General features: G+C 41.3%; 1 pseudogene; it reads left to right on the forward strand.

Moving 5' to 3' along the window:
- Positions 1–7,635: 7,635 nt before the first annotated feature.
- Positions 7,636–8,193, forward strand: LOC113182233 (charged multivesicular body protein 2b pseudogene; annotated as a pseudogene).
- The last annotated feature ends 16,777 nt before the right edge of the window (positions 8,194–24,970 follow it).

Raw genomic sequence — 24,970 nt, forward strand, 5'->3', positions numbered from 1 at the left:
TAGTTCAAGTAGAAACTGGAAGATTGGTTTTCTCTGAGGTAGGAACAAAGGAAATGAGATTAGGGAGGGAAACAGAGGGACTTGTCTATCAAGTTTGTTTCCTGTGTATATTAAGGAATGTGAACATTTTAAAACACTGGGTGATGGATATGCAGGTGTTTGTTTTGTTTTTCTTCATAGCAAATAGCTTTAAGACCTTTAAAAGAAAGACTCATGTGTAGATTTCTAACCCATTGTAATTCCTTCTAACTTAAAAAAAAATTGATTTTGTCAGTTTTCTCTTTATGAAGCACATGATAGATTGAGGTCCTTTGGCAAGGTCTCCTCCAACGAAATTACAATTTACATAAATTTATAAAATAGTCTGACTGACAAGGTTAAAATAAAAAATATACACCTAGGCAATAATAGAAAAATGGGAAAAGAGATTCCTTAAATGTTTCATTAGTTCAAAAACAAGACATTCTGAGAACATTTTACTTTGAAATTGAGAGAGAAATATTCTCAGCATTATTCCAAAGGGTAAAACTCAGGTCTGGGAGAAGACTTATAGGGAGAGAGATTTTAATCAACATAAAACCACCTTCATAGCTGATGGTTTTGCAGCACCAGAATACCTCTCTTCTTTATGTCACAGTTCAACCCAGGTAGGGCAACCCTCCTGGCAGCCCTTTGGAGTGGCCATTCAGTTGCCCGACCTCCTTTCTTGTTGTATTTCTCCCTCACTAACATGCCATGTCCAAAGGGGGAAGAGGGTTAGGGGGTAGTCTTGTGTTCAGGGTGAGACCTTGTCTGCATTGTCCCTTCCATCATTGGATAGGCCCAAACTCAATCACATGACCCCGTTTAACTGCAAAGGAGGCTGGGAAATGCAGTTTTCCAGTGTGGCCACAAAGAGAAACAGGAAATGGTATTCCGATGGGTGTCTTTGTCTCTGCCAGAGATAGGAAAGCAGAAGAAAGAGAAGAAAAAGGTAGAGCTTTTTATTTTATTTATTTTATTTTTTACAACATCATTTTTATTCCCCTCCTCCGGAGGGAAGATAATCTCAGCTATAAATTGCTGTCTGGAATAAGTCCCAGTTGTAATAGGGGTATAGGAGGCCAAAGGGATGACACAGTTAGAAAACTTCGAAAAACCTAATATGTTGGAGTCAGCAGGACCTGATGGCTTGCCCTGTAGGATACTGAATGAATTTTCAACTTTCATCTTTGGACTATTAGCCAGTGTTTCCCCCAAGTCACAGAGGATTGGAAAAGCCCCTAAGGATAGCGAAAGGCTAAGTGAGGTGCCCATTTTTGAGAGAAAGACAGGATGACCCTGGAAATTTCAGACCTGTGAGCTTCACATCAATACCTGGGAAGATCTTGGAATAAATCATCAGATAATCAATTGGATAGCACCTGAAAAGACATAAAATACTAAGTAGCAATCAGTAAACCTTTGCAAAGAGCAAATAGTGCCAGGCCAATTTAATTTCCTCCCTCGATTGTGAGAAGCTATGTAGACCAGGGGAAATCGACCAGTGGGATTCATCTCAATTTTAGTAAAGATTTTGATTTTTTTTTTAAACCAGGGGTTGTCTTTAACATGTTAGAAAAGTATTTTCCTGTCTGCATTTCTGCTAGAGGCTGGAAAGCTTCACCCCAAGGGCTCAACATCCATCTGGGGGGACATATCGAATGCTGTCCCGGAGGTATTGGCGCCAAGATCTATCCTACTCGATAACTATATTGATGGCCTGGATGAAGGAATTAAGGTGATACTCATGAAATTTGCAGCTGGCACTAAATTAGATGGGGTCGTTACTGATCTGCAAGGCAGAAATAAAATTCAAAATGGCCTTGACTCATGGAGAAAATGGATTCACACTCCTGGCATCAGTTTTCAGCGAGGACAAGTAGAAAGTAGCTCAGGTGTCCCCATAGCCTTTGAACCGTGCCCGGGGGTATACTCCACACCTACCTGCAATACCTTCCTCCTGGTGCTGTTGTGAAGATCAAAGTGTGGTCATGAGGCAGAAGTGCTTGGCAAACCACCAAGTACCTTATAAATGGTAAAGGTCTGCATCAGTGTGAGGGAAGTTATTATGAAGAGTAAGGAAATAGGTCCAGTGAGGAAATGTTAAAGGAAATAGAGTTGTTTAATCAAGAGAAGAAAGATTAAGATGATTCCATGAGTGTCGCCGTTTTGCGATGGTTTGAAGAGAGACATTCTCCCTTCTCTACTAGTGAGAAGGAAAAGTAAGCACCAATGATACAAGATGGATTACAGTGATATACGAGAAGAACTTACCTAAGTTGGGGATCCCTGTACTCTTCTTTCCTCACAGATGTGACACTTGTTCAATGTTGGCCTTTCTAGCCCACTCTGAGCCCCTAAGAGTAGGATCTTTACAGGTCCTGGCTGTATCTTCTGGGCTTTGAACAGGACTTGACATACAGAATATGCACAATAAATATTTGTCCACTCAGTGAACGTCATGATGTAAAATATCTGCTCAGAACTTAGGGAAATCATCATGTTTCGTGATCTTAAAAAATAGGGGTGATTTATCTTAAGAGATCAAACAATCTTTTCAACATTGCTTATAGGATTTTATGAATATAAAAAAGAAGTAAGTGTATGGTATATTCTCACCCTAGTCTTAGCTTTGGTTCTCTGACCACTCATGTATCCATGAGGACTGGTGAGAGAGAAAAGGACGATGATCTGTAAGGACCATAGTCCTATTATTGCTCCTTCTTAGCCAAGAATCCTTATGAAGAATAAAGGAAGAGGAGAGTGGCATTGCTTTTCTCTTCTGCCAAAATTGGATCATTTTCTCCATCTCAGTTGTGGGTTGCTATACCTGTGATCCAGGCCTTGGAAGCCGTAATCAATGGCTGGACATGGAGTTATTCTCTCCCTGCCTTTGCCCTCAGCCTCGGGAGGCACAGGATGGGCTGGGAGGATTCCTGCTCTTGTTGCTGGGGCTTATCCCTCACATTCTCAGGATTCTAGTCTGATTTTTTTTCCCCTACCAAAGCATACTATATTATAAATACATATATTATTGCATAATTAATGTGCATTCTTTAATTCTTTAAATAATAGGCATTATTTTGTTTTAAAGTAAATCCAGTATTACACATGAATGTTCTAGAATGGTGCCCAGATAGATCCTTGTAGCCCTGACGGTTGCCACCAGTGCCGTGACTGAGGTGTCCACAGCCCTTCTCAGTTTCTTGGTCAGCAAGATGAACCGAGTGTGTGCTGAACCGTATATATGGAAGGCAGGGAATTTAGTCTGGGCTTCCCGTACTGACTTTTGATGAATTAGTAAACCCTTTGTGGCCAAGATACATTTCTCTGGGTCTACGGATATAGAAGGGCTTTCATGGATGTTTTAATGGCAAAAGCGTTGCATGGTTCCTACCAAGGTGGAAAAGATGGCAGAAAGAGTGCTCTGGTATAGCTTGTGGGATAGGGAGCAACTACTGAGGGTGGCTGGATGGGGAGTCATTTGTCAACTATAAGCTCTGTCCATTGGTAGCAGAATGTCAGCCCAGGGTTAGAAGAGTAGGCTAGTCCCAGAAGGCTGGATACTGGCAAAAGGGTTTTGGTAGTCCCAAATTTAGAGGTGTATGTAAAATTATTTTATTTTCTAAAATTCAATCTCACTATTGCCTCTATCTTCCTGGGCTGGTAGGAAACTTAATCTCAAGTATCTTAGGGTTCTCACTTTTCTAAAAACACAGGAAGGTTCTGGAAGGTTGACACATGTCAAGACAGGGAGAGGCCCATGGATATGTGTTCTATGTCTTCAGTGGTCATTATTGACCTACCCATTGTCTAGTCCATGTCTGGGTAACTAGGCAAGGTCACTGGTTCTAATGACGGGGTGTAACAGTTTGAATCTGGAAGGTGTCCCCAAAGCTCATGTGTTGAAGGCTTGGTCCACAGAGCAGCAATGTTCTGGGTGTTTGGGGAGTGATTGGATCAGGGGGCTCTAACCTTTTCAGTGGATTAATCCATTGATGGATTCATTTCTGAACGGGAGGTGGTGGCAAAAGTAGGAGGTGGGACCTTGTTGATAGGAGGGTGTCCTTGGGATTGTGCCCTTAAGGTCTATATCTTGCTCTCTCATTGCATCCTGGCTACCATGAACTACCATCCTCCTCCATGATGTTCTATCTCACCTCGAGCCCAGAGCAATGGCGTCACCCAGTTGTGGACCGAATCCTCTGAAACCAGGAGCCAAATTAAATATTTCCACCTCCAAGTTATTTTTATCAGGTATTTTGTCAAAGCAATGCAAAGTTGACTCACCAATGGGGCTCCTGGACTGCACCCATGGTAGGCAGGTAAGAGGACTTGATGCAGTCATGTCACAGATGAAGCTGACACCCCAGAGTTTTGGGGAGTCGAAAGACTGGGTCTGATGAATGAACAGCAAGGACACTGGAGAGAATGTGTGAGCCCAGCAGTCATCACTGGGCTGATACCTAGTCAGGTGACACTACAGCATGCTGAGGGTGGCCCGAGTTGATTGACATACTTTTGGCCTCAGACAGAAGCGCTCAGGAATTGGGGTGGAACTGAGTCTGGAAAATGAGGAACAGTATACAACTTCCTGTAAAAGGATAGGAAGGCAGAGGCCAGAGACATCACCACACACACTAGGAAGAGCCTGCCCAGGCATGAGAAGCTTGGCTGTCCATCACTTCACAAATTTATATTTACCTTGAACTGTGATGTCCTGTTTAAGGAAAAAATCATGCGTCAACCTGCCTCAAATCTGGGTTCTGTTCCTTTTTTTCCCAACTATTTGACGGAAATATTTCACTTAGAAACCCTCTTAAAATAGCAATTGCAAAGCTTTGGCTTCAAGGAGGATGCTTTTGGCTGGTGAATACTTGGGGACCAAAAGGCACTAACAGCAGTAACAAAATGTAGAGGGAAATAGCAGCAGCATAGAGAGCACCAATGGCCTCTGCAGAGCACCTGAGTGCCTTGGATGTGGCATATGGCATTAGTGCTGATTACTGCCACCTCCGTCATTACAGTGTTCTGCTCAGAAGACGAAAACCAGCCACTTTACCTTTACCCAGACCACCTGCCACTCAGGGAACCCAGGGGACCACATCACAGGGTAAACCAAGGCACACAAAGACACAGCCACAGGTCCCCAGTCCAGCTGATGGCTCAGCTGTGGAGAAGGACTGATTTCCAGCTCCTTCCTCGCCTCCATGTTCAGATGCCATTCCTCCTCCCTCCCTCCCTCCCTCCAATCTAATAATGCGTAATAGTTTCCAAATATGCATTCTCTTTTTTCTTTATTTACTCCGTTTCCCTTGTTCCTTTTTCTTTCAAACAAGCACAATTCCTCTTGGAGTCGTGTTTAGACTTTTATCCTCACTTTGAAGAGGGGAAATGGTGGCTGAGAGCTTTGGCAATGCCCTTGTCTGAGGAAGGGTAAGAGGCAATTGTTCCTGGGATTTATTTGCATCCTTAGATACCCAGATTATAAAATATTCAGAGCAATGTCCTTTGGAAAGCGTCTCTCTTGGAGGCTTCTGGCTCTCTCAATGCATTTAGAGCAGTGCTTCTCTACTTAAAAAATGATTTTAAAATCCCCTTTCAACTGGTAAGTATCCCAGAAGACATTTCATTTCCATTCAAATAAACTAGGGTGAGGAGTTTTAGGGTGAGCGTGTTAGGAGGTCTGGATGCTTAAAGGTAGCTGGGGAAGAGCATTTTGGGGGAACAGGGGAGATGAATGGGGATTTCATATTTTAATGGTAAATAGAAAATGACTTACTGTAATATATTCTTCCAAGTTAATGTCTCCATTCTCACCAGAGAAATTTCTGAAGGGATTTCGTTTTTATCCCTATTCCTACCAGTGTTGATTTTTCGATCACAAACAACAGCACCAATAACACCATTGAAACTTGCTATAGTTTGCTTGGTGCTAGGCACTATTTGAAGTGCTTGACACATAAAAATTGTTTTAGTTTTAATTTTTATTATCTTTGGAAAACTGTAGATTCATCACTATACAATTTGATGCTTTACATGTTTTAATATCACAATAACCGTATGGGGTAAATATTATCATTTTTACCTCATTTCGCAGGTGATGAAACAGAGGCACAGAAAAGCTAAGTAATTTCCCTAAAGTCACACAGCTAGACGTGTGAGAGCATAACCAAACCCAGGCAGTTGGCTCCAGAGATTTTAATCTTTTCCTTAGATGCATTGCTATTCCTTTTTTTTTATTAGTTGCTCAAAACATTACAATGATCTTGACATATCATACACTTGATTCAAATGGGTTATGAATTCTTATTTTTCCACGTGTACAGATTGCAGGCTCCTGTCTTCTTTTTCTTCTTCACACAATCTATGCTTGCTATTGAATTTTCCTCTATAACATTTGTTTTTCACAACACTCTTATCTTTCTATTCAAACAACTATTAAAACAAAGCCTCTACTGTTTTCTCCTGGTCTCCAGGGTCTCTTCCTCTAATCCCTGAAGCATATTTCTGCTTTCTAAGATATTACTCCCAACATATCCTTCCTATTAACAGAAATCATAAATGGTTCCTGTAGTAGTCTGTTTTCTGTTACTGTACCAAAATATCTGAGTCTGGGTCCTTATAAAGAAAAGAGGTTTATTTTGGCTCATGGTTCTGGAGGTCCAAGATTGAGGTGCTGCTGGTGATGACCTTCTTGCTGGCAGAGGACTGAGGTGGTACTTAGCATCTCAAGGAAAGAGACATGTATTTCTCTGATCTCTTTCCCTCCTGAAATAGCACTGAAAGCCAATACTATTCAATGTTGTGGGCTCACTTTAGATGATCTTATCTAATTCTAACAGGTTTTCCAAAGAAATGAAAATGGAAATGACGAAGGAAATGACCAATGGCACACTTGACAATTAAGTTTCCACCTTTGAATGCCTCACCATGGGGATGACATTTCAATACATGAACACGTGGGGGACACACTCGAGCCACATGCAGATCGTAGCAGTTCTGATTCTCACATTTATGGAGACAAGTCCTTCCCTGGCATGGCAGGTTTCCTCGTAGGTGATCAACCTAGTTTTCTAACTGTGACTCCCATCCCTCCTGCATGCACCTTCTGCTTCAGAGACATCAGGAATACACCAAATCTGCCACATGCATTCCTGCCTGTGCCTTCGCTCTGGCTTGCCTGACATGTATGTGGTCCTCATCACGAGCTGAAGTCCTCTGGTTCGTCAAAGCCAAGTGGAAGACTCAAACTCTCTTCAAACATTCCCATCTCGTAACTCCTTTAACACTCATTTATCCAATCTGTAAAGTATTTTTCTTAAAATTCTCTTTGCAGCCATAGAAACTTGGGGGCTGAGATGGAAAGAAATGCTGGTATGTGAAAAACTTCCTTTCCCCTCCATTTGGAAAAGACAGAAGTCAATTCATAGCAATAGGGAAGATTCAGTGATTAGGTATCGGTTCAAAAACTTCCATGAGTCAGGAGATAAGTTTGTGGCCCTCTTCTTCCTCCCCGTGTGCTCTGCCTCTCTGAATGCTCCCAGGGCGGATCTTTCCCCAGTACTGGGCTGGACGGGAATGACCCGGGCTGTCAAGGTGTGGTTCCTGATCATGCTGTCCCTCTTCGAGAAGAAAATAGTGGGAGATGTGATAAAGGAGAAGATTTGAGAGTTACAGGGTACACAGAGGGCCATAACCAGATATGTAGCAGCTGTAGAGAATCCAGGAAAAATCTGTGATCAGAAGTTAAGAAAATGGCCAATACCGATAGTAAAGAAGCTCGCAGGGTTTTAGTTTAGTAGCTTGTACCTTTGTGGAAACAGAAAACAAGAAATTCTGCTTTAAGTTAAAAAATGAACTCCTATGTCCAGGCAAACCACAGTGATGCATTTCCAGATGAAAATGGCTACAGCAACATCTATTGCAGCAAAAGAAATACAGGCAGTTAGGAAAATGACAGATTCACATAGGACATGGCAATTAATGCACAACTTCTTGAAAGAAAATATGAAAATGGAAACCAGTAAAGAAATGATCAATGACACACTTGATGATGTCTTTGATGGTTCTAATGATGAAGAAGGAATCCAGTATATGGTGAATCAAGCTTCTGAAGAAATTGGAATAGAAGATTCTGGAAAGGTGGTCACAGTTCTCTCAGCTGCCTGAAGCTTACTGTTTGCCTCTCCTTGAAAGGTTCAGTCATCAATGAAGGCGCTGAATGACAACACAAAGATTTAAAATTTGAATAGTTAAAAAGCCATGATATTTTTGCTTCTTTATGATATTGAGTATAAACCAGGCATAGAAGTTAAAAAATGTAGTTGTGAGACTCTTAAGATTTCATCTCACTTTAGTTAGAAGGGCAATCATCAAGAAAACAAAGAACAATAACTGTTGGGAAGGATGTGGGGGGAAAAGGCACACTCCTATATTGCTTATGGGACTGCAAACTGGTACAACCACTGTGGAAAGCAGTGTGGAGATTCTGCAGAAAACTTGGAATGGAACCACCATTTGACCCAGTTATCCCACTCCTTGCTTTATACCTGAAGGACTTAAAAATCAGCATACTATAGTGACAGAGCAACATCAATGTTTATAGCAGCTCAATTCACAGTGGCTAACCTATGGAACAAACCTAGATGTCCTTCAACAGATGAATGGATAAAGAAAATGTGCTACATATACACAATGGAATATTACTCAGCCTTAAAGAAGAATGAAATTATGGCATTCGCAGGTAAATAAATGGAGTTGGAGAATATCATATTAAGCAAAATAAGCCAAACCCAAAAAACCAAATGCAGAATGTTTTCTCTGATAAGCAGATGCTGATCCATAATGGGTGGTGGTTGGGGGAAGAAGGGTAGGGAAGAATGAAGGAACTTTGAATTGGGCAGAGAGGAGTGAGGGGAGGGGTGGGGGTGTGGAAGGGGGAGGATGGTGGAATGATATGGACATTATTATCCTATATACATGTATGATTGTACAACCAGTGTGACTGCACCATGTTCAGCCAGAGGAAGGAGAAGTTGTGCTCCATTTGTGTACAATGTGTCAAAATGCCTTCTACTGTCATTATAACTAATTAGAACAAATAAAAAAAAATTAAAAAATGCAGTTGTGAGGATTGGCAATGGATTCAATCAAGTACAAGGAAGAATTTTGGAGCTTGAAGACTGTGTTTTTGAAGTAACCCAGAAAAGAAAAGGAAGAAGAAGAAAGAGAGCCTCTGATACTTATAGGACTCCACTAAGCAAATAAATATTCACATCGTGGGTGATTTAGAAGAGAAGGAAAAGGGCGTACAAAAAAATAGCTGACAATTTCCCAAATGTTGGGAAAGATATGGGCATCCAGATACAAAGAACAGGGACTGCAAAGAGATTTGATCCCCAAAGATCCTCTCCGTGGCATATCATAGTCCAACTGTCAGAAATCCACGAAGAAGAGAGAATTCTAAAAACAGCAAGAGACACAAGTCACATTTAAGGAAACTCTCATCAGACTCATATTAGATTTCTCAGCAGAAACCTATAGGTCATGAAAGTCCCGAAAGGAAAAAAAAAAAAAACAAAAAACCTGCCAACTAAAAGTACTACACCCAGAAAAACAATTCTTCAGCCATGAGCAAGAAAGAAAAAAACAGAGGGAATTCACCACTAGATAGCATTTTAAAAATTGCTTACGGGAGGCCTACCTATAAAAGCAAGAGCAAGTTAACCACTATCAGGAAAACGTGTGAAAGAATAAAATCCATCAGGAGTATAGAAACACAAAAGAGAAAGATTTTTTTTTTAAAAAAAGGAAAAAAGAAACCTCATCATAGAGAAAATCACCAAATACAAAGATGAACATAGAGGAAGAAAGAAATGGAAGATATAGAAAACCACCAGAAAAAAGTTAGTTAACACAATGACAGGAGTAAGTCTGTAAATCAACAATAACCTTCAATGGAATTGAAGGTTTATTAATGCCCTCTTGCCTATAAGAACCAGTGATGTCCCCCGTATAAGAAACTTACTTCTCCAGTAGCCTTGCACACAGATTGAAGGTGAAAATATGTGATGGGAAACCAAAAGTCAGCAGGAGTAGCTATGCTTATGCCAGACAAAGTGGACATGAAGTAAAAACCTGTAGAAAGAGACAAAGGAAGTCACTGTAGAATAATTAAGGAATCAATTAACAAGAAGATATAATAGTTGTAGATATATATGTACTCAATGCTGGACCAATGAATTATATAAAACAAACATCATTAGAACTAAAGGCAAAGGTAGACTCCACTACAACAGTAGTTGAGAACTTCAATGTGCCACTTTCATCAATGGGCAAATCCTCCAGACCTCTCCCCCAAATCAGGTAAGCACTGAATTTAAACTACACTATACACCACATGGACCTAACAGACATTTACAGTGCATTTTAACCAACAACCACAGGATATCCATTCTTCTCCCACATGTGAAATATTCTCTAGGAAAGACCAAATTTTAGGTCACAAAACAGTCCAACAAATTAAAAAAAAATCAGAATCCTATCGAGTATCTTCTCCAGTCACAATGGAATAAAATAGAAATAAACAACAACAACAAAACCCTTTCAAAATTGTAGAAATACACTGGAACCAAACAACCTGATCTTGAATGAACAGTGGGGTCATCAAAGAAATAAATAAAAAGGGAAATAAAAAAATCTTGAAACAAATGAAAATAGAAATAAAACATACAAAAACCTGTGGATACAGCAAAACAGCATTAAGAAGGGAGTTTCTAGAAATAAGCACACACACACACACACACACACACACACACACACATATATAAACCCTTCTCTTTATATATATATATATATATATATATATATATATATATATATATATATCCCTTCTCTCTCTATATATAGAGAAGGGTTTTGAATAAACAATTTCAAGTTAGCAAAAGGAAGAAATAAAAATATATCAGAGTATACAGAAAGGAAATAGAGGCTAAAAACATACAAAAGATCAATGACGGGTTGATTTTTTTGAAAAGGTAAAGAAACTATGTAATGCTTTAATTTAACTTTCTTTGACGACTCCATCAACTGTTCTCTCCTTGTTCGTATCCCTTTGCCTATATTGTCTATTTGCTACTTATACACGACCATGTTAGTGTCTTTGTATAATAGTTTTGTCTTCTCAAGTAGATTAAACTAATAACATAAAAAGTAGACAAAACCAACAAATCTTAACTATTCCAATTAAAGCAAAAAGGAAAGGAACAAACAAATAAAATCAGAGACAAAAAAGGATACATTACAACTTATACCAGAGCCATACAAAGGATTATTTTGACTACTATGAACAATACACCAACAGATTGGAAAATCTAGAAGAAATGGATGAATTTCAGGACAATTATAGTCTACCAAAACTAAACTATAAGGACGTTAAAAAACCCAAACCAGTAATGAGTAATGAGATCAAATTAGTAATAAAAAAGATCCTAAAAAAAGAAAAGAAAAAAAAGGGAAAAAGAAAAGCTCAGGATCAGATGGTTTTACTCCACCAAACTTTTAAAGAACTAATACTAATTCTTTTCAAACTAATCCAAAAACTTGAAAGAGAGGGAAGTCTTTTAAACTCAAGCTACAAGGTCAATATTTCTCTGATATCAGAACCAGCCAAGGACACCAATTGCAACAGCAACCAATATCCCTGATAAACACAAATGCAAAAATTATCAGTAAAATAACAGCAGACCTCTTGGGAGCAAATTTTTACCACTTGCACATCAGACAGAGCACTAATCTCTAGGGTATATAAAGAACTTAAAAAGCTAAATACCAGAAACAAAACCCAAAACAAAACCCAAATAACTCAATCAATAAATGGGCCAAGGAACTGAACAGACCCTTCTCAGAAGATGATGTACAATCAGTCCACAAATATATGAAAAAAATATTCAACATCTCTAGCAATTAGAGAAACGCAAATCAAAACTACTCTAAGATTTCATCTCACTCCTGTCAGAATGGCAGCTATCAAGAATACAAACAACAATAAGTGTTGGCAAGGATGTGGGGAAAAAGGCACACTCATACACTGCTGGTGGGACTGCAAATTGGTGCAATCAATATGGAAAGCAATATGGAGATTCCTTGGAAAAGTAGGAATGGAACCACCATTTGACCCATCTATCCCTCTCCTTGGTCTATACCCAAAGGACTTAAAAACAGCATACTACAGAGACACAGCCACATCAATGTTTATAGCAGCACAATTCACAATAGCTAAACTGTGGAACCAATCTAGATTCCCTTCAGTAGATGAATGGTTAAAAAAATGTGATATATATATATATATATAATATAATATAATATATATAATATATATATATTATATTATATATTATATATATAATATACACACACACACACACAATGGAATGTTACTCAGCAATAAAAGAGAATAAAATCATGGCATTTGCAGGTAAATGGTTGGAGTTGGAGAATATAGTGCTAAGTGAATTTAGCCAAATCCCAAAAACCAAGTGCTGAATGTTTTCTCTGATATAAGGAGGCTGATTCATAGAGGGGTAGGGAGGGGGAGCATGAGAGGAATAGATGTACTCTAAATAGGGCAAAGGGATGGGAGGGGAGAGGATGGGGCAAGAAGTATAAAAAAGATGGTGGAATGAGATGGTCATCATTACCCTAAGTACATGTGTGAAGACACGAATGGTGTGAATATACTTTGTATAGAACCAAAGATATGAAAAATTGTGCTCTATATGTGTAATATGAATTATAATGCATTCTACTGTCATATATAACAAATTAGAATAATAAAAAAATAGCAAACCAAATCCAACTACATATCTAATGATCATATCCATGTTCAAAGGGATTTATCCCAGGAATGCAAAGATTGGTAAGCATGTGCAGATTGCTAGGCATAATCACATCAACAGAATGGAAGACAAAGATTAGGGGATCATATGCATAGATGTAGAAAAAGCATTCAATAAAATTCAATGTGGCTTCCTTATAAAAAGTCTCAACAAATTAGGTACTGAGGAAACAAACCTCATCATAATAAAGGCTATATATGACAAATCCACATTTATTGAATTATCAAACACTGTCTCATAAATATGTACAAGGATGATGTGTCCATTAAAAAGAAAAATTGGGATTGAAAAAAAAAACAACAATCTTTGAAATTGTGTAGTGAATTGACCTAAGTGGATGGACCCAATAGGAAAAATGAAGGAAAAGGTCTTTGTTTCTGAGACAATGGGGGAAGACCTGGGAGTAGAAATCTAGGCCTATTTTAATGGACAGACTTTGGGTGATACATTCTCATTTCCAAGCCCTGGTCTTAGACAAGATCTGCTGTACTTGATATCACCTCTACTCTTTCATGATAGACGTCCCGAGACCCAACCTTACTTCCTAACACTCCTTGGGACAAAAGAGATGGGGATCTTTGAGGCTGAGTTTCAATCTTTTTTTTTTTCCTTTTGCAATATTAGTCTTCTTTTAAAAAAATATGAATGATGTCCTTCCCTAAATGGCTCTTCCTCTTGTGGTGGAAAAAATATGTTAAAGCTTTGTGCATCTACCACAATTTGAACAGTGCTTTTTATATGAGCATGCAAAAGGTGCTTTATAGATAAGGGATGATATCAGATCAATGAATCTTACCTTCTCTCCGGTCCCGGTGATACTTGATGATCTTCACGTATGGAGAACCCTTGATTCACTTTAGACACTATCCTTGTATCCCTAACACAATTTGAGAAACTTTTGCCATTTTTTTTTGTGGGGTGGCAGGTACTAGGAATTGACCCCAGGGGTGTTTCACCACTGAGCTACATTCCTGGTTCTTTTTATTTTCAATTTTGGGACAGGGTCTCACTAGGTTGTCTAGGTTGGTCTCAAACTTGCAATCCTCCTGCCTCAATCTCCCAAGCCATTGGGATTACAAATAAATGGCTCTGCTGCCACTTATTATTTATTTATTTATTTGAGACAGCATATGAACAAAGCCACCTAAAGCCATTTTCATTGACATTCAAATGAGACTGCAAATCCCTACAATTATGGAGGAGATATGGTTGAGTACCTACTGAAATATTCATACCACAAGAAGAATTTAGAATTCATGAAGATACCCAGGCAGCATCAAACTCAAAATTTGTGGGAGAAGTATGTTGAAAGTATGCCGTAGAAAAGGAGTTCTGATTCTGTAAGCAAATTAGGAAGCAACTTAGAGACTTGAGAGAGTTTTGAAATGTGTTTTACTCCAAGGTAGAGATTTGCCTGAAATAAAGGCTGTGTAGTTAAAGGAGGCCCGGCCTGGCTCTGTGGGGCTATCTGAATTGAGCTGGCTGAGTCACCAGGAAGAAGTGTCCAGACATGAGCTCCAGGGCCTGGACCCTCTCTCAGGCTGGCTCACTTCTGGCTGGTGTTGGCTCTGTATAAGGACATCTGCTGAACTTAGGATGAGTTTTTTAGAATTGTTGTTTGTTCCCTACAAAGCATTTTGAATTTTTTTTTTTTTTTTTGGTTGTTGTTGAAAGTTTTCTTTAGCCATGTCTGTAGAGTGGAGATGCTTCACTCATTTCCTTTGTAGCCAATAGATTCCCAGCATGGGTTTGTTCATACTTGTTAGTCCACTAGTTCATTGCTTCATTCATTCATTCATTCATTCAGTACATAGAAACCATATCCTAAACTCAGCCTATAAAAGCTGAATAAGGTCAGCCTTCCCTCAAGGATTGTCTGACCTAGAGGCAAAGGACAGTCACGAAGAGAAATGCTTCTGAACTCAGGCGTGGGATTCCTGGAGGAGGGAGAAGACTGGGATGCAGAGGTGGGCAGAACAAGAACTTGGGAAGGAAAAACTCTTGAATCGAGTGACACTAGAAAGGCAATATGTCAATCAATGGAAGGGTAACTGATGTGATTCAGCAATCTGTATACGGGGTAAAATTGGGAGTTCATAACTCACTTGAACCAAACCGTGTAATATGATGTATTAAGAACTATGTAATATTTTGAAAGACCAATAATAATAAAAAAAAAAGATACTTTTCAGAAAAAAAGAGAGGAGTGGGGAGAGGGCATTCTAGGCAGGGGGTGACCTGAGGGAGTTCTGGAATGGCAGAAAAAGACAAGGCAGGAGGTGATGAGAGAAGGTAGTGAGCCATGGGAGCAACACCCAGGAGGCTCTTCTGTGCCTGAAACAAGGCTATGGACACCTTCAAATTTTACCATTTTCTCCATCAATGTCCCTTTCCTGCTCATGATAGAATTCAGGATCCCACACTGTGTGTAGTTGCCATCTCTCTGGACTCTCCTTCAGTCGGTGACAGTTTGTTAGCCTTTCCTGACCCGTGACCTGGACGTTTTTGACGAGTTTGGGTCAGGTATTTGTAGAATGTCTCTCGATGTGCGTTCATCTGATATTGTCTCCTATCAGTCTGGGATGATGGCTGTTGGGGAGCAGGACCACGGAGGTGAAGTGCCCCGAGCACACTGTACTTGGGGACACAGGAGAGCAACAGGAGTTATTATGGCTGGTGACGTTAACCTTGACCCCTTGGTTTCGGTGGTGTCTGTCAGACTTCTCCACTATGATGATGTGATTCTTTTTCCTTTTCATACTCTGCTGGTTAGGAGCGAGTCACTAAGTCCAGCCCACCATCAAAGGGAGAAGAATTAAGCCCCACTCCCCATACAGAGGTGAATCAGATAATGGGTGGACACATGTTAAAGCCGCCACCGAAGTATTTATCAGAGGACATAATGTGAGGTCATGCAAGCATCTTGCTTCTCCTTAACATTTCATCTTCTAGTTTTAATCTTCATCTGTGAGTCTGGACTACCGCAGTCATTACTGTGGAATTCTAATGGTGATTTTTCTCTTTCTCATTCTTTGTACTTTCGGTAAGGAAGATGTATCCCTTCCCCCCCACACACACACTTAATTATTTATTCAGTCAATTCCTTATATCAGTACAGACTCATGGATACTCATCTAATTCTTTGGTTATTATTTGAGTTAGAACCAATATTAGTATTGCTTTGTTTTCCAATTATTCCAGCGCTGGTCATTGGGAATTCTTTCGGATTATCACTGTGTTGGCTTGACATACCATCATGGTGAGTGCTGTGTGTCTTTGTGTTCCAAGCACGTCTTTATTTTCTGGCCTCACGAGATGCTCCAGGTTCAGCTGTACCTTCTCAGCCTTAGCTCTTGAATCAGCCATTTCTCCAGAGAGCTTTGATTCCATTTACTGAAGAATGGCATTTTAAAAACCAATACCTGGGCCCTGGGTGCCAGAGGTGTCCCTACAGGAAAAATGGTGGGAGACTAAGAATGTATTGTGTAGCTGAGTGACCTCCAAAATTAATGGCTTTCAAGTCAGCGAGGGGCAAGTGAAGCTGGAGGGTTTACTTAGGTCTTCCCTCAGTCGCAGTCTTGCTGTTACTCCACTGAGAGCCTATTCCAAGACCCAAGATGCCTCATGGGTGGGATTTAAATAATATATTCCAAACCACTTTGGAGCCCTCAAGGGGAGCTGGAATCGAGTGGACTGTTCCATTGCTTTTGCCTCCTACTCGGTTTCTCTGGGGTGTGAGCCCCTGCCCACAGTGAGGGCAGACAGAGTTTTTCCTCCTTTGACCCCACTTTCTCTTCTCCCCCAACCCTTCCTCAGCTCTGTCCTGTGCTCCTCACCTCCTCCTTGGTTCATGGCCCTCACAGGCTCACTTCTTCTTGGACTGGTGGTTGGTCTTCCTATTCTTTCCTGCTCCTTCTACCACTCAGGAGGCAGAGGGAGGTGTTGGGAGAGAGAAGAGAGCAAATGTTGAATTTAGAATTCTAACCTTAAGATAAAGTATCTGCAAAATAATTAAATCCTTTCCAGAGGCTATGTTAACAATGCAGTGTTGACATAAGGTCTTTGTGTCCTTCTGCCATCTTGGTTTAGTATATTCAACTCCGAGGAGGAGGAGGAATAGGGAAGGAAAAAAATACATGATTTCTCCAGAATAATAACACATCTAATTGTCTGAGGCTGTTTGGGATGCTATAACAAAAGAGCCTGGAGTGGGAAATTTATAAACAATTTATTGATCACAGTTCTGAGAGCTGTGAAATGCAAGATCGAGATATGGAAGATCTGGGGTCTGGTAATGGCCCACTCCTCATAGAGACTTCTAACCATGTCCTTGCCTGATAGAAGGGGCAACCAGGTTTCTTCAGGCCTCTTACCAGGGTGCTAACACCATTCAAGAGGGTGGAGTCTTCAAGTCCTAATCAGGTCCCAAAGGTCTCACCTCTTAACATCATGACTTACGTGATTAGGTTTCAAGGTATGAATTTTGGGAAATGCAATATTCAGACCACAGCAGTAATATTTGAGTGTTTTCAATGTCTGGACATTCTTTGTGTGTTAAATAGTCTCAGTAATCCTATCACATAGGCATCATTTTCATTCCCATTTCATCCATGGGGAAACCGAGGCTCAGAGGGGTGAAACAACTTCTCAGAATTCTCGCAGCTGGCGAGTAACAAGTAGGGCTTCACCATCACATGAATCTGATGCCGGAGTCGATATTATGCCTTAATACAAAGATACAGAATCAGGTCATGTATGGTAATGTCTTTAATAAAGTACTTTGATGAGGATAGATGTGCACTTTTTGATATCAAAAATGAGAAGATTGTGGATGAGCGGGTGCCACTGAGAAGGCGCCTGCCTCTGAGAAAGTGAAGGGTAAATGACAGTCTGTGACAGCACCAAGGCTTGGCTGGGGAGGGAGCTCTGCTGCCATGCGGAGGCCCATGACCCCATGTCCTGTGCTGCTGGCCGCTGTTCCGAGGCTGACTTCCTTTCCTGACATCACCCAGCAGCTGTTTCCCACAGCTGCTCCAGTATTGCACTGTCTTCTACATAATTCAGGAACTTCTTTGATGTTGCATGATTTGCTGGTTTTAAAATCCTAAAGGTATCTAGGGGAAATTTCTTATAAGTGAGCACTTGGAGTCCAAGGCCTAATGATTTTATCCTCATCCAGGGCTGGCTTCTCTGGGTAAAAAGCATCCAACCACATGGGTCTAATCTGTCCCGGACAACTTGGTTCTTCAGCCCAAATGTCCAGTTGCCTCATTTCTGAGGCTGTCCTAGAAGCAGCTCGCTGATATCATAGGTTATTTTGATATAGAATATCATTCTCTTTGCTTTTTCTCCTTTTTTTCTGAGCCTGTGCAAGAATGAGCTGTTGACATGTTGGTTACATGGACCCTATCCCAGATTTTTCATGTGCCGCAAGACTTGTTTGTGTACAAAGAACCAGAAGGTTTGAAGGCAGGTGTGGTGGTCTATGCCTGTAATCCCAGCAGCTCAGAAGGCTGAGGCAGGAGGATGGCAAGTTCAAAGCCAGCTTCGGGAACTTAATAAGACCTTGCCTCTAAATAAATAAATAAATAAATAAATAAAGTGGGCTGGGGATGTGCTCAGTGGTTATGCATCCAGATTCAATCCCTGGTAAGGATGGGGGATGACAAGATTTGAGATATTTATAGCCTACAAATATAATTTTTGTACATGCCTCTATTGCTGCATAACAAGCCAACCTAAACTCATTTGGCTTAAAACCATTTAATCGATCTCCTCTATACAAATTCTGAGGGTTGACTAGGCTCAGCTGAAGGATCTGGCTGGGATGTCTCACTGATTTCAGACTCAGTTGAGGCTGGAGTCAGTTTAAGATTTCGTTGGGTAGGATCACACATGGCTTCCTCTGGCTCATGTTTGACACTGCAGCTGGGAGGGCTGGCATGGCTGAGGCCTGGACAGGTTTTTCTCTCTCCAAGGGCTTCTTCTTGGCATGTAGTCATGGGGTACTTGGTCATGTCACAGAGTGGGAGGCTTCCCCCAGGGTGTGAAACATGCATAAGGTTGCTTGTGACATAACTTTGGAAATCCTACCAAGTGACCTCTACCACATTCTCTTGATCACACTTTTGCTAAGGAAAGAGACTATGCAAGGTCATGAGTACCAGGGATGAGACTCACTGGTGGACTGTCTTGTGGGGGGCGGTGAGTACCCTTGTTGCACTCTATTTACAGTAATTCATGTCCTTGCATGTGCAAAATACACTCATGCCTCTCCATTAGGCCATTTCTTTCCTTTAAATCTGTCTCATTTTGGCATTAGGCTCGGTGTTCCAATTGCTATGTAATAAAATGCCTCAAAACTTAGTGACTTACGTACAACTATCATTTTACTATTATGAGTCTGTGGGTTGTTTGGCCTCTGCTGGGCATTTCTTCTGCTCCTTATGATGTTGGCTTAGGCTGTAGTCAAGCAAGGTTTAGCTGGGCTGGACGGTTCCAGGTAGCTCACTACCTGGCTGGCAGTTGATACCTGCAGTCCCAGTCTTCCATGATAAGTACCCGTTGATCTCTCTACCCCTGGCAGTAGAACCAGCTCAGATCTCCATGGCGAATCAGGGGCTCAGCCAATGGACATAGGACATACATGAGGTTTCCTTGTAGCTGGTGACATATTTATAATTAGGGGTTAGGGCCATGGGCATCCAGGAACAGAAAGGGTGAATACTTTCTAGATCCTTCTCACACACAGTAATTCAACCCTTGCTAGCTCCTTTGTAACCACCATGGGGTATAGTTTTTTTCTTTCTCTCATATGGTCTTTGTCCTCCCTTCATGGTAAGTAGTAGTAAAAATATCTGTGGAGGTATGTGTTCTATAAAGAAAGCACATGAATGCCCAGGTGAAACCTGATGGATATCCACTGTTGCCAAAATCCAAATCCATCCCAAATCTCCATTTAAATCTTGTCTGCCCTCTTGTTATAAGCCCACATTTAACCTTGGAGGGCACCTCGCTGGGGTTGGCGAGAACCTGAAAAAGAAACAGAAATGGCCCCCACCCAGATGAGCTTATTGTCATGGAAGAGGGTGGAGACAAATTTACAAATAACTGGACCAGGCTGTAGGAAAGGTGCAGACTGCATATTAGAGGAGGCCAGAGAACAGAAAAATTGCACTTCTGGGTTCTGTCATTGATTCCCTGGGCTCTGAACAAAATTGTTACATTTCACACTCTAATCTTCCCACATGAATAATGAAGAAAATATCCCTTTTACAAGTCTGATTGGGGAGCAGGGAGAGTCTGTGACAAGGTATCCGTGAAGGTTTGGGATTTTATTTTCATAGAATCCAGCACATCTTCAACCTTACATGCGCACAGGATGTGGCGGGCAGGTGAAGTGGTTTAAGGTTGTGTGTGCGTGTGTGTATGTGTGTGTGTGTGTGTGTGTGCGTGTGTGTGTGTGTGCCATTCTCCAAATGAGTCCTCAGTGGATAATAAAAGGAAGGCCAGCTGGGACCACCAATTCCTCTTTCCCATTTGTGATTGCTGGGGCCCTGCCTCACACTGGGAAGGTATCAGCAAACTCTCTGCAGCCTTGTGGTACGGCCACCTTTAATTCATATTTGCATGTGTTGTGAGACCAGCCAGGCAGCCGAACGACTGCCTGGGAGTGGAACTTGAGATGATGTCGAAAAATGAAATCACTGCTTAATGAGAATCGGTGAGATAAGGTTCACAGATGGACCATTCCGAGGGCTGTGTTTGAACCACAGTATTCCATTCATTTTATAATACACCTTACTGTGGGCTTAAATTGCATTCTTGGAAAATTTAGCCCAGCATGACTAGTTTTTCTTAGAATAGCATCACTAACGTAATGTTGTGTTCAATAAGTCTGTTGCATAAAAGCTTATCGTGTAATTTTTATCATTATGTGTCTCCAGTGCTTCTAGAACTTGCCTTCGAAATAGTGCAAAGTGGTATTTCATACATACATAATTGCATTTCAGAATAAGTTCTAAAAAGTTGAGGCTACAAATCCCATGCCTCAGTTTACCCTGTAGAATTTATCTTCTGTATTTTTTAAGTCATCATTTTAATTTTATTTTTTGTATTTGTTTTACTTGGTTACACATGACAGTACAATGATCTTGACACATCATACATTTGAATCAGATAGGATATAATTTCTAATTTTTCTGAGAATACAGGTTGCAGAATCACATTGGTCATGCAATCACATATATATATACACAGTAATAATAATGTCTGTTTCATTCTACTATCCTTCCTATCTTCTGTATTTTTTAATAGAAGTTATTTTTATAAATCAGTTTTCTAGAAGATTTTTTGTTTTTTTTACCAATGGTAGTTTCCTAAAGCTTTTAGTCTTTAACTAACATTTTATGTTTTCTCCTGTTTTTATCTATGAAGTGTATTGAACTAAGCCTAGGGTTTAGAGTTAGACAAAGTCTGGATCCAAACTCTTCCCTATACTAATTTTGATCGTGGGCCAGTTATATATAGTTTCTAAGCAAAAATCTTATTGATGGATTTGAGGTAAGGTAAGTCCCAAACACATAGCACACGGTTTATCACATAGTAAATATCCAAGAATTGATTCTAGTTATTATTATTATCTGTAAGAATAATAGAATCTCTAGTTTTGATCCTAATTAGATCTTTCTGTGAAAATTTCACCTGGCCTTATTTCTTCCAAGTGGGTACTGTTTACAGTTCTTATATTAAAAAAAAAAAAAGAAAGAAAGAAAGAAACTATGATGCACAACTAATTTCAGGTTCGTGAGTTCTTATCCAGAGTGGGAAACTCCTAAATGAATTAAACATGTTTCAGAAGAGACTGCCGCATAAACATGATTTTCAACAATGAAAAGTGGCTTGTCATTAATGGTTCATTTTGTTAGGACAAAGAGAGAGCAAAACAAGAATCCACATCTACACATGCCCTTCCATGTCACGCAGGACCTCATGAAATGACCCAAGATTTCTGGTTGTCTCTGTTGGACTCCCAAAGAATATTGGGCGACAAAACAGCCGTCCACAAGGTGGGATACACCCTAAGAACACATTGTCAAGTCTTTTGAAAGGAAAGGAAAAGCTTTCTAAGAATTTCTAATCACAGAAAATCACAGACTGAAGGAATTGGCCATGATGTTTCCTGAACAGGTTTAAAATTTTTATATTAGATTTTAAAAAATCGGCCGAGGGAGGGAGGGAGTGGCTCCTCAGAACCAAGCTTTTCCAAGCTCCCTCTTGCTTTGTTTTTGCCTGGGGCGGTATTTTTTTGCTTGCCAAGACCAGCTGCTTCCTCGCTGGCCAGGCTTCCGTTTAGCAGCCCAGGGCTGCCTCTCTGATGTCAGGAATTTGCCCCTCTGAGGTTGGACAGGGCAGCTGTGTGTCCCCAGGCTGGGCAAGGAGGGGGTGAGCTGCCCCGGGGCCTGGATGGATGTATTCTCCCGACTGCTCTTTCACCACCATCTCTTCTCGAATCTTCAACAAATGACCTCTTGCCAACCTTGCCTAAGCTCCTCAGCGCTGCAGTCTCTGGAATCCCGGCCCCGAGACAAAGGGGCTGGTTCAGCATTAGATGTGAGCCATTTAATTTTTTCCACCTCGTCTTTCCAGGTACAGTTACTAATCACATCACACCCCTAAAATGAGTGAAGCCTTCTCTATCTGCTAAGCACGAGATCTGCTGCCCGGCACACAAATGAATGAATCCCTGATTACCTCCACAGAACAACGCACACATTGTAAAACTTTGGTGTAACGTGCACCATTCAGCAGCCATCAACAAGCAAGGATCCATTCATTCATGGCGTTGATGATGCAGGGGAGACAGTGGAAAGCTTCACCTGCTCCCAGAGAGTGGCTGGGGACATCAAGGAGAGACCGCCTCCTCTGTTCTACCTGAATGGTCCTCTTCATTGTAGAAATGGTGTTACAGGTTGAATTGTTCACCCTGAGATTCATCTGTCGGGATGGGATCTCGTTTAGAAATGGGCTTGTTGCAGATGTACTTGGTTAAGATGACATCACACTAGAGCAGGGTGGCCTCTGCTGTGTTTGGCTGTGATTTGTCCCACAGCGGTTCACGTATCTTAAGAGATGGCGGCTCCCTGAAGTGGCGAAGTCGAGGGGGAAGTTCTCGGGTCATCAGAGATGCTGACCTCAGAAGGAGGTGCTGTATTTCTCACGGGACTCTAATCAGTTCTCACGAGAGGGTTGCTATAAAAAGAGCAGGACTGGCCACACTCCTTGCTCTGGCTTCCTGTCTCAACAAGTGACTTTCCCCTTTGGCACATGCTCCTGCCGTGATGCCATCCACCCTGGGATCTAGCCATGGGGGCTCTTGCCATGGCTGATGAGTTGCGTTGGGACTTTCAGCCTCCTAAACTGGGAACTAAACAAGCCTCTTTTCTTTATGAAGTACACAGCTTCAGGTATTTTGTTAGAGTAACAAAAAATGTACTAATATAGGCCCCTAATCCAATATGACTGGTGTCCTTATAAAAGACGGAAATTTAGAGACAGACACACCCGCAGGAAGAACACCACGTGAAGACTAGAGTCTTGACACGATCCAAAGAACTATCACAGCTGGAAGAGAGGCCTGGAGCATGTCCTTCTAGAGAGCCTCCAGAGGGACCACAGTCCTGCCAAACCCTGGTCTAGGATTTCTAGCTCCAGACCTGGAAGACAATCAGTTTCCATCTTTGAAGCCACCCATGTTGTGTACTGTGAGGGCAGTTCTAGCAAACTCATACAGATGTGAAGCACGTATCCACCCATTTTTACTGAGGGCAACTGTCAACTCACTGTTGACTGAGATGTGCAATCTTAGCAGACTCTTCTCAATGGTCCTGACTTTCAGCTTCAATGTCACACTACCTTAGATAAGGACTGCCTTATCGAAGGGCCCCTGTGCTCTCTGTCCCACAGCCCTGACTTATTTTCTCATAGACTTGCCACTGCCTGCCACAACCTTGCTGACTTTGGTTGTGTTGTTTTTTTATATCTATTTTTCTCATCAGAGATTATGCGCCAGAAGGCTTCTGTCTGTTCAGTTCACTGTTTGGTACATAGTAGGTGCTTAAAAAATATACATATGCTTATATAAATATATAAAATATATAAAATGTATAATCCTATATGAAATATATTTATATATATATATTTTTTTTTTGCAAGAAAAAATAAATGAGGAGGTAAAGTCTAATTTGAGGATACACCTTTTGAGTGTAGTTAGAGTTGTGCTTCTGGATGCTGCTGGTTCCTTCCCTCCCGCCCGCCTTCTCTCTCTCTCTGTTTTAGGGCTGTGACAGAGTGCTTGACTCTGAGTGGACCTGACTCTGTAGGCGGAGTGGCGCTGGCCTGCTGTGGATGAGAGGACTTTGGATTTGAACTTGATTCTGTCTTGGAGCTGCAGAGGGAAGGTGGTCCGTTCCAGGTCATACTGTGCCACCTCTCTTGGGAAGGGAGACTGCAGGAGGAAATGAGACCTTCAGGCGCCATTGAGCAAGGGCCCTTGGGACCCCTTCCTGGGGCCCAGGGAAGCAGAGGTTCTACCAGATGTGCTTCTTGAGAGGAAGAGGCCATTAGGCCCTGAGACTGTGGAGGCTGAGCTGCAAAGGCTGGGGACAATGGGGGGATATAGAACAGTCCTCAGCAAGAACGAGGAAGAGACTCTTGCTGAGATCCCGGACTTGGAGCCTCCAGGCAAACTTGAAAGGGCCTCAGAAACACGACATGGTCACGGGATGATAACGTGGCTGTGTTTGTGTTCCCCGACTGGTGGAACCCAGGGAGACTGGACAGACGGGCCGTGGGTGGAGGAGGTGCCTGAGGAAATATTTCAGATAAACAGTCCTGGGAAGCAATCCTCGACAGTGGGGACGAGAGGGAGGGATTGACAAAGAGTGGTTGATATGTTTGGTGGCCAATTAACAGCTGTTTTTATTTATGCATGATTTATGTTTCACCTACTTCCCCAAAGCATTTGGGGGTGGGGGTGACTAGTTGAAGGT

Source organism: Urocitellus parryii, chromosome 13 (assembly GCF_045843805.1).
Source record: "Urocitellus parryii isolate mUroPar1 chromosome 13, mUroPar1.hap1, whole genome shotgun sequence".
In the NCBI taxonomy this organism is placed as follows: domain Eukaryota; kingdom Metazoa; phylum Chordata; class Mammalia; order Rodentia; family Sciuridae; genus Urocitellus; species Urocitellus parryii.